The sequence below is a fragment of the Aegilops tauschii genome, chromosome 3, assembly GCF_002575655.3.
Source record: "Aegilops tauschii subsp. strangulata cultivar AL8/78 chromosome 3, Aet v6.0, whole genome shotgun sequence".
Taxonomy (NCBI): domain Eukaryota; kingdom Viridiplantae; phylum Streptophyta; class Magnoliopsida; order Poales; family Poaceae; genus Aegilops; species Aegilops tauschii.
Window position 1 is genome coordinate 26,191,104 of NC_053037.3, and position 10,911 is coordinate 26,202,014.

Consider the following 10,911-nt stretch of genomic DNA (forward strand, 5'->3'; position numbering starts at 1 on the left):
CGCCCCCGCGTATCCATTCCTAGCCGCGGGTCCTGACCTCGCCGGCCGCCGGCGACGCCGTTGAGCGCCACCACGCTGCGCTGGGCTCCTCTTTCCTTTCCCCCATCTGTTGCAGAAAGAGAGGGAGACGCAGTTGCGCCTCCTCTGCATCCCTCGCGCCGTTCTCCCTTTCTGTAGACGTCTACGACAATGCCCCGGCGGTCGGCGACGACGCCGAAAGGCACCGCGCCGCCCCGCGCGTCCTTTCCCTTTCTATTTCACCTTCCACCGCCACCTAGCAGAGAGAAAAAGAGAAGCTCGACGGCCTTCTCTTCCCCTCGCGCCCGACGGCGTTGTGGCGATGCGGCGGCGCCCTCCCTGTCCCCCTTGCCGGCGAGTGCGTGCACCCGTAGGTGGGCGCACCGCCGTCAAGCGGTTCAGTGGCGGCGCCCTTTGCTGGTGACCGCGTGGCCGTCCGGTGCTCTTTGCCCCGTTTCGGGGTAGGTTCTTCGTCCGACGCCTCGGCTTGCCGATGCGCGTCCGGATCGAGAGGAACGGCGCGGCCTTCCGGCGGCGCACTTTACCCTTCTCCCCTCTTTCTTTTTTGTTTTGGGGTTAGGGTTTCTCTCGGGAGGGGATTTCCTTTTCTTTTCTGTACCGAAAATCCTAAACCAATCTCTGGCTGATACCATTGATAGAATCACGGGATCGTGTAGGCTAGGATTCCGGCAACAGTGGTGATAGGTATTACCTTCTCCTTTGCCTGAAGAGCTGCCGCCGGTGGCCATGGTGGGATGGTGGCGGCTGCGGTGGCAGAGAGTGGGTGAAGTGGTGGCGGCGCTTCCCATCAGCACTGTACTAGCCCTAGATCGGTAGGGGATTAGGTGGGGTGTACGGCGTTGCGACGAACCTCATGATGCGAGCCGCCGGCCCCCACCTCTTTATATAGTGTAGGTGACAGGGGCTTGCCAACCATAGTCGGTTGAGCGCCCCCGATCAGGGCGCAGATCTAAGGGCCCGGTGGGCCGTTGGGCCCACACGGTGGAGATCATCCTAACATGTTCAGCAAGTGGTCTGGATATGATAACTTGTGCTGGGGCTAGTTCCAAGAGGTTGACGAGAATCATCACCGGAGAGCAAGGTTTCCTACTCGCGGGGGCTAGGGTTCTCATCGGGATTCTGTGTCATCAGAGTGAGGAGGGCAAGGCCACATGACATGAAAATATGTAGTGTGCATCATGTGTCACGTGTACGAGAGGTAGTACTAGGCCGTTTGACGCGTAGCCAAAGCTCTTTTTTCGTAGTACTACATCCCTAATAAAAGTTCCGTTTCTTGTTTTTGTTAGCTTTGATGAAACCCTGGAAGAGATTTAAAGAATACACTATTCTTGTATTTATATTTCTGTTAGACAGGATAGACGATGAAAACTAGTAGCATTGAAATGCCTGAAACGTCGGACAACCATGCAGTACAATTTTAGGGGGTGGGCATGAAGCGTTGGATGTGTCTTACGTGGACGGCTTGGATCTGGCTTTGAAGGTGTGATCCATGGGTAGGCTGTTTGCGTGCTCTGATTGGCTGGGGGCGAGTCAGGCGGATCATGGGGGTGTGTGCTCCTGCTCCCGCCGCTCATTTGCAGGCGAGAGGTGAAACGAAAAGTCTATCTATAGCTAGGTGTAGGAACTGATTCTGGTGGTACTATTACTGTAATCGAGAAAGCCCATCAATCAATTACTATATGTTCTAGGCCTCTGCAAGCTATCATGTGAGTAGTCTATTTTATTATTATAGCTAGTAGTAGCACTGTATGCAACACTGCACCAACGTCACATACTCTCTCTCTTTCATGTTTTCTAATCGGTAAATTATTGAAGGTACACATAGATATTCTAATGCCACTACATGATGGAGATTCAGTTGTGATTTCATTTAATGGGAGTATATCAAAATAGAAGTTTTCTCATAGAAGATAAAGTAAAACGAAAAGGAGAGATCTAATAGGAAAAAGAGGTGCATAGCACACACAATATATTTCCAATCAAGTAGGTGTGTCCAAAAAATATTTCGTGACACATCAGAATTTCCCATAAAAATATTCACTTAGATCATCTACAATTGGAACACCCCCCCACCCCCCACAAACCCCGCCCTCAAAATACCCATACCAAACGCCCGGATGGGCTGCCCGGTCAGTGTCCGAACACAAAAATGCCATCCAAGCGGGCGCCCCAAACTCGGCCGAAACACCCCGACTGACCAGCAACTCCCATATCCGGCCCATATATTGAGTGGATATAGGGATGTCCGGATGCGCCGGGACGCAGCCGCCACGTAGGATCACCCCGCTAGGGCCCGCGCCGCCCCAACGATGTCTCCACAAAAACCCAACCGGCTGGACGAACCCTATTCAAACCCATCACTCTGGTCAATCAACTAGTCTTATCCGCTCCCTCATCCTCTTCCCCCAAATCCCTCCTCCCACTCCCCTTCCCCCAAATCCCTCCCTCTCAATCCCGTTGCTCTCCATAGAGGAATCACCGCCGCCGACCTCCTCACGCTTATGGCGACCTCGAGCGGTTCCACACTGCAGCCAAATTAGACTGGAACGGTGGATCCAAGCCCTTCCAATCTCATCTGTTCTTCACCGACTTGAGGAGGAACTTGACGTGGGGAGGGAGACGAGCAGGAGCGCCGCGCCCATGGCCGCGATGAATGAGGCCCAGGTAACGCTATCTCACCCTCCCTCCGACCCATCTTCTCCCCGTAGCGTGTACTGTCTGACCCCTACGTTTTCTCTCCCATGGCAGGGGCCGTCTGAGTGGCAGTGAAAAAGGTCGGCGGAAGATCGGTTTGTGGCAACGGACGGTGGGAGGCGGTGGGATCGTGGGAGGAGCAGGTGGACACATGTAATCGCCGGTGGAAATCTAGCAAGCGGCAGAAGAGCGCAGCGGGCGGTGCTGGCCTAATGCCCACAGGGAAAGAGAAGCCCATGGTTCCGGCGCGTGGTGCCGTGGTGGGGTCGCGCTGCTGCTGCTAGGACTGTGGTGCTTCCTTCCAAAGAGGTATGGTCCGTCCACTTCCTTGCCTGCTTCCAGCCGTTGATGCATCTCACCCTGATGCCGCCCATGACGGTCTGCAGCCTCTTGCGGCTATCTCATAACAAAGAGCGTCGGCAGAACCGTCTGCCTTCATCACGCACTTCAGTGCAGCCACGAGCAGGAACACCAGTGGCTACCACTATGCAGAAGCTATCGGCCATGTGAGATAGAAACTTGAGAATCCTTACACTTTTTTCTGATGGGTTTCATATTCATTGGTTGATATGATTTTTTAGGAACAGATAAATGGTGACGGTTCCGGACAATCTCGCCTGGGAGCTTGTCAAGAGGAACATTTGTTTCCTAATGTAGCAGTTCAGCAAGAGTAATGCCAAGGTTCTGTTCAGTCAGGAAGCCTAACAAGTTTTACATTGTCCACTCTGACAAGCACTCTGGTTAGTAGTTGTTGCTATCTCTTGGTCAGTTGAATTATGGATGTCTCGCCATTGGCAGATCTGTTTGGTGGTTGGTGTGTTTTTCAGTCCTGGTAAACAAGAAGACTGACGGCACATAGCTAACTACTGATAAGGAGATGGCATTGAGTGGAGCCATGGTCCAATCGAACCCACACTCCACGCTTGTCCTTCTTTCGTCTCTTGAGTCTTGACAACCAAGACATGGAAGAAGGACAAGTCTGTCGCGTTCCCCCAGAATACTGTCATGCACAGGGAGTTCTGCTAGATGGCCAAGGCTGTCAAGAACTAGGTATTAAACATTTTTCTGCCCCACTCTTCAGTCACTAAATCTTGATTCGTGAATGTTATAGTACAGTTCCAAAAGGCTGCTATATACTTTTGGTTGCATGCTTAACGTTATAGACATCTAAAACATGAGTCAATGGTTCTATATACTTGAAACTTTTAGCTACCTTTCAGGCGAATGTGATGAAAAACACTTAAACCTGTAGTTCTTTCTCATGACTAACTCGATGCAGTTTTCTACATATTGCGTTCTGGCTGCCCTACTCAATGCCAACGACTCAGTGAGGTTAAAAACTTCTGCCAAAATCTGAAAGTGTAGATATATGCCTAAGTAGACTCTATTGCGACGTCGACATGCTTCACTCCATCTAATACATCAAATGGAAGGTCAATATTGCCTCTCTTTGATTTCTTTCATCATGAATGGAGATATACATATTGTGCTAACTTTTATTATCTGTTTTGCTTGAGTACTCGTTTTGCTTGAATAAGAATTGCATTATTTGTTCATGTTTTTAACTCTAACAAGTGGTATGGTTGTAGACCGGCAGTAAACGGTACTCTCCCCGTCCCAAAATAAGTGTCTCAACTTTAGTACAACTTACTACTAAAATTAGTACAAAGTTGAGACACTTAATTTGGGACGGATGGAGTAGTTTTTTATTTGGAGACCCAGGTGATGGATAGTCTGATCAGAAATGTGTACCACTGCAAAATTCCAAGGAAAGTAGTAAAATAGAAGATTTTTTATGCCACTGAAATCTGCAGTAATTTTTTGTTTTGCCGTGTTCTGGTATAAAGTACTAATGAAAGTAGTATAATACACAATTTCGTCTTCCACCCATTCTTCTTTGTAATATATATATTGTACGAGCTGGATCCACGCTTCACTTTGGAATGTCTTTCTATAGACGTGAGTTGTAGGCATTCAAAATCATTCTGGCCCTTCCTCTTATATATATATCCTACAACTTGATTTAGCAGGTAGACGCCCTAATTAAAAAGAACACATCTGACTTGATTTAGGTTCTGTTCTATATATGATGATGCCCTAAAAAGAACACAACTGCAGGCTTGTTTAGGTTCCTCCTCATTGACAGGAAGGTGTTCATATTTTCTACATCTAATTCTGGAAGATTTACTCTTGGCAATAGCTGTATTCACGTAACCTATATTCTGTCAAATAAGATGTCATGCAAATAAAAAATAGAGAACTGGAACAAGTAATGGTAGCATAGCAATACATGAATTACCTCTTAAAGTGCATTTCCATGGGATCATACATTTCTGTCCCTGAAAAATTGGACAAATAAATAGTTACATACACAAGATTGGGGAGAACTACAATTAACTTCTCAAGGGAGCAATTTTAATGGAAGAAGGCATCAACCTTAGTGCCCCCAGAACCATAGGATCGTAATCTAATCATGAAGACACCATGAACGCTTTTGAAATAAAGCCCTGGGCTACAGAAGTTGCTAGCATAGCCACAGTCACAGCAGTGAGCTATGCATTGGTACCAGAGAGCGACACAGCACAACAGTCAAGGCCATCCGCAGTGGTAAAATGGGGTTTGGTCAACCATAAATGGCATGAAGGACCGACAACGTAATGATGAAAGGACACTGGATCTAGCCGACCGCTGTGGGATGATGAGACTCAACAACAGCAGTTGAAGAACCTGATGTTCCAAGGCCCGATTCTTGGTCGGCTAGATCCAGTGTCCTTTCATCATTACGTTGTCGGTCCTTCATGCCATTTATGGTTGACCAAACCCCATTTTACCACTGCGGATGGCCTTGACTGTTGTGCTGTGTCGCTCTCTGGTACCAATGCATAGCTCACTGCTGTGACTGTGGCTATGCTAGCAACTTCTGTAGCCCAGGGCTTTATTTCAAAAGCGTTCATGGTGTCTTCATGATTAGATTACGATCCTATGGTTCTGGGGGCACTAAGGTTGATGCCTTCTTCCATTAAAATTGCTCCCTTGAGAAGTTAATTGTAGTTCTCCCCAATCTTGTGTATGTAACTATTTATTTGTCCAATTTTTCAGGGACAGAAATGTATGATCCCATGGAAATGCACTTTAAGAGGTAATTCATGTATTGCTATGCTACCATTACTTGTTCCAGTTCTCTATTTTTTATTTGCATGACATCTTGTTGAATTCTGATGCTGATGTTGCATGACTGTTGCCAGGATGAGTTTGGCGCAGTTTGTTATGCAAGTGCAGCAGACTCGAGAATGGTTCAGGGAACTTGGTAATTGATCAGTCCACTCTTGATATATTTAGCCTTTTATACTGACTTCTGTTCTAATATATCACATGTGCAAGTGAATGTCTGACAACTTCAACCAAGTGGATGTTTAGGGTCATGATCTTAGATGATTTTCCTTGTGGCCATATGCAAATGTGCTACTTTAATATGCAATATCACTCTGATCGGGTCAAGTATAATATCTTTGAATATCTTTTGATTTCCCCGTTCATTTGTGTCCGATAGAAATGTTAAGCAAGTACTGCCCTTGAAGCATTATTTCCTGCTGCTGCACATATACGTTCTTACAAAGTTGTGACTGTCATGACTAGAAGAGTCACATCTGTGTGGTGCTTTGCAGATCTATTCTTAGATTGTGACTTGCCAACTTATAAGGAATCCAAACCACTGCTTACCGAGTGTTGCCCAGTATCCTCTTTGTGTGTACATATTCATGCGGTAAGTTCTGTTCTGGTGACTCATAGATGTAGTCCTTAAACGTATATTTATATTTGCTCCCACAAGCTTCAAACTATTTATCATCTCCTCGAACTATGCACACAATTGCTAGCAAATTTATATTCCTCTAATATGCTCTTGGTTTCAAATCATGATATCTCAATTTTCCTGAATCCTATAACATTTTGATGCAGCTACTGAAATATGCTACATGCACCGATGAAGCCTCCAATAATATGCAACATCTCTTACGGTATATAAACATAGAAACCTGTTCATGCACTTGTTTACTGGAATTAAGTTAGCGTTATTTCTGACTATAATGTCTATGTTTCCTAGAGCATTTGAGGGTTTTGACATGCTGCTAATGGAGTCATTTAATGAGCAAGCAAGTGATGAGACCCTGAGGAGAAAAATCATTGTGGCCCTTCCAATTTTAGACAAGTGAAAACCATAAACATGTGTCTTCTTTATCACCAAAATAAAATTATTTGTTGATCTTTCTATACCTTCCCCTTTTTGCAGTCTTTTGCAAAGTATGCTACCAACAATGACTCCTGAAGAAAGATACAGAGTAGGAATATTTGAACAGTATGAGAAGTCAGGCTATACGAAGAAGGACCACCAGTCGTTTGGCTCTAATGCTGAGAAGGTTCGCCACAGCAAGAAGCGAAGCCATGCTAAGAAAAGGACTCACAAGCAGCAGCAACATATTTTCAAGCGCAATAACTTTGGGCGGGATGTGGCTTTGAACCGCTGGCGGTACTTGGGCGGCTGCATGCTGATGTCTGTTGGTATGTTGTCACTTTGCTGGATGGTATGGAAGATCTTGTGGGAAATGATCTTGCAGGAGATGCTAGCTTAGGGCTATTACAATGATCATATATAACAGTAAGATCTAGTTATCCTAGCCAGTTTCATGAGCTAGCTACCTGATTACTCTCTATTACAATGATCGTATACAACAGTAAGATCTAGCGGATGGCACTAGCTACTGAAGAAGAATTAGCATTGATTAGGGCTGTGGGCGGAGTTGTATGATGGGCAGGGTTGGAGATGAATATATAGACATACCTCTCGGGTCTTTTTTTACTTTCCAGGTTTGCTATTTTTCAGTCGATTGAAAAACAATTCACTTCCATTCAAATTTGTGGCCATCCAAACTCGTGCGGAGATTCACGCTGGGCGATGGTGCTTTCGGGCTGGTTTTGTCATGTGGGCCGTTTTTCTTGGTGAGCACGTTACCATCCGCTTCGGTACGCTGTTTTCCCCCTTCTGTTTCTGAAATTTCATTCCTCCACTTCCGTTTGAAAAGGGAGGGAGGGAGGGAGAGAGAGAGAGAGGGAGAGAGACGGAGGGAGAGAGGGAGAGGGAGGGAGGGAGGAAGAGCGAGAGAGAGAGAGGAGGGGGGAGAGGGAGAGAGAGAGAGTTTGTTTTAGATCCCCCCTACTCATTTGATTTTGGGCTGGCCCTTTTGATGTAGATTTAGGTGGAGATGCTCAGTCCCCTGGCCTTTTGAGTCTCCTTTAGATTTAGATTTTGTGTGGATGTAGGTGTTTAGTTCCCCTCTGACTTTTGCGTTTCACAGTTTCAGTTTGTATAAAGGGTGTTCATGCTGACTGTCCCAATGATGTAGTGTTCAGTAGTAGCTGCTGGAATGAGCTGTTATATTTTAGTAGCTTAGAAATTCAGATTGTGTAATATGCATTTTTAGCGCTATGTAATTAGTGTTCAGGTAGGTAGGTAGTTTTCTCACTGCATTTTACAGTTTGTTGTATGCTTCCTAGTTATTTGTAGTTGATATCCTCGTATATTTGATGGCCAGGTGTTTTTGCCTTGTTTATTTCTTTCATTTGTTATTTTCTTTTTCATCATGCTAGTGAGTTCAGAAGTTTGCAGTATCTTTTAAATTTGTATCACCCTGGTGAGTTTCATAATTTTTCAATAGTGCGAGTTCCATAAGCAAGTAGCGCTAGTTCCATTTGTTCCAATAGTTTCCCATATTTAGTTTCTATGCATAATTTTGCTTTACTAGGGTGTTTCTAGCTCACCCAGTTACTATTGTGAAGTTTTTTTCTTCACTCTTTTTCTTGTGTATCACGTAATCTGCTTATAGTATCAGTTTAATGGGTAGACTACGGAAGGTCTCTCAACAGGACGTTCCCGTACTATCATCTTTTGGCACTGCAGATTCTTTCGATAAACCTTTTTGTGCCCAATGACTTCGCGGATGATGATTCGTATCAGTTATAACGGGTAGTCATTTTTGTCTATTGTATTCATATTTTCCACATTTAGTTTTGTTTTTGTTTTTGTTTTATTTATTTATTTTCCCGGTTGTCTCTTTCATGCAGGAACTATCTGTAGATCATGGCAACTCTGACAAAGCTCTATCTGAGTTCTCTATGAATCATGTGCGTGCTATTTGTTTACTTGTAGTCCGTGCATTTTATATGCTTTTTTCCCTTCCTTTGGGTGACAGTCATCTTCATTCATTTGTTATTTTTTCAGAAAGGAAAAATGCTTGAAATGGAAGCTTTCATGCGCCGGCAAAAGGAATGTGGTTAGTTGCATCAAATTCTTTTCAGATTAGATCAGTCACATCTTTTCTAGCAATTTGCTTTAGTGTTACCTATGTATTTGGATTGGTACTATTTTATAGTCATCTTGCATAGTATTCTACCTTAGTTTTGGATCTGTTTTCCTTTTTGTTTCATGTAGAGATAGAAGAGATCTAGTAATTTTCATGTTTATTCTACCTTTACTAGATATTTTTCTCTCGTGTTGTTGATGGCTTGTCCACTAGGTATAAGGATGCTATTCAAAGATATGGAATGGAGTGTCTGCTTAATTTTGTGAGAACTGAGGTCCCTGCTGGGCTTGTCAAGTGGCTTGTTACTAGGTTCGATATTTGAGCTTCTGAGTTCCAAATTCCAATTAAAAAATAATTTCATTCCTATCACCAAGTATGATACTCATGATATTCTGGGCCATTTCACTAGAATTTGTAGTGTAATTTCAGTGCATTTGCACGGTAATTAGAGGGATTTTACTGTATTAAATTTAGGGAGATTACTCTGTAATTCCCGTGCAACTTTCAGTATAACTACATTGTAAGTCACAGGGCAATTACAGTGTAATTTCCTGTTTGTCTTTGTTGGGTTGCATCGTTATTAGAACCTTATCAGTTGTATGTCCATGTTATCTGGCTTCTTACTTTACTGCTACATGCTGTCAGTGTAAAGGAATTTCAAGTTCAAGGCTAGTGCAGTGTAAGTTTAAAGAATTATACTGTTAGTTTAGGTAATTTTTGTGCATTTTTCAGTGTAATTTAAGTGTAAGTTCCAGTGAAATTATAGTGTAATTTCAATGTAGTTAATTTAGGGCATTTCATTGTCAGTTCCACTATATTTCCCAGGACATTTAACATCGCAATTTCATGGTTATTACAGCGTAATTTCAAGGTTCTTGCAGTGTAAGTTCAGAGAATTACAGTGTGCATTTCATTTGGGAACTTGTTGAGAACCAGGTCCGATGCAAAAAAAACGTTATGCTCCCATGTAATTACAGTGCTTTTCAATTGTAGTTACACTGGAAATTTGAGTGTAATTACAGTGTGGACTTCAGAGCAATGATACTATATATTTAGTGAATTTAAAGTATCACTTTACCTTCGGGTTTGTCTTTTCCCTGCACAAATTATTGCTATATTGTTGATTGATTCTACCCTTGGTAATAAATTTTGATGAGCACAAAATTTTTTTTGTACTCCCTCCGTCCCATAATGTAAGACGTTTTTTGACACTACACTAGAGTCAAAAAATGTCTTACATTATGGGACGGAGGGAGTATGTAATTTCAGCAGTTTGGTAACTGTAATTTTCAGTTTCCTTTGCCCCTATTGCTTATGAATTGCTATTTTTATTGGTGTACATGCTAGATCATGTGGTTTATGAATTCTCTAGTGCTTATAAACAAACTGACATGTTTATGCCGTGGAATAGAAAGAATATTTCATCGTCTCTTTTTAGGCCTTTTGTCCAATTGTTATTTGGTCCAGCCCAGTCTTAGGAAACCAGGTCCTATGCAATTCACGTATAGTGCAAAACTACATAAAGGCACTGGCAAAGTTTTCTGTCAAACCGAACCAACAACTCCTCACTACACTGTGCTTCTCATGCGTCTTTCCCAAGTACATATATCTGCAGAGCTAATAATGCTATCACACGGGCTGCAGTTGCATAAAATTTTCACCAAGAAAGTTGCAGACATACAAATGAAGAGTGAAAGCACATAAAATTTACAAGCATATTATACTTGACATGGGCAAGCATTTAGAGTAATGCTGCAGATTAAATTCAGTAGATATTCACAGATGATGCTAAGAAATTAATTGTACATCAGCGGTCTAAACA

The 10,911-nt window shown here is 43.5% G+C and overlaps 1 long non-coding RNA gene across 5 annotated transcripts; it reads left to right on the forward strand.

The window, feature by feature from the left end:
* The first annotated feature begins 2,379 nt into the window (after positions 1 to 2,379).
* Positions 2,380 to 8,910, forward strand: LOC109753978 (uncharacterized). Of its 5 annotated transcripts, none has more exons than XR_012204107.1 (12): positions 2,380 to 2,703; positions 2,788 to 3,042; positions 3,120 to 3,239; positions 3,315 to 3,473; positions 3,561 to 3,783; positions 5,833 to 5,872; positions 5,979 to 6,040; positions 6,399 to 6,496; positions 6,691 to 6,749; positions 6,836 to 6,940; positions 7,022 to 8,752; positions 8,851 to 8,910. It is a non-coding gene; the product is annotated as an uncharacterized lncRNA (long non-coding RNA). The 5 variants fall into 5 exon arrangements; XR_012204108.1 differs by having other exon boundaries at positions 3,321 to 3,473; XR_012204105.1 differs by having other exon boundaries at positions 3,315 to 3,783.
* The last annotated feature ends 2,001 nt before the right edge of the window (positions 8,911 to 10,911 follow it).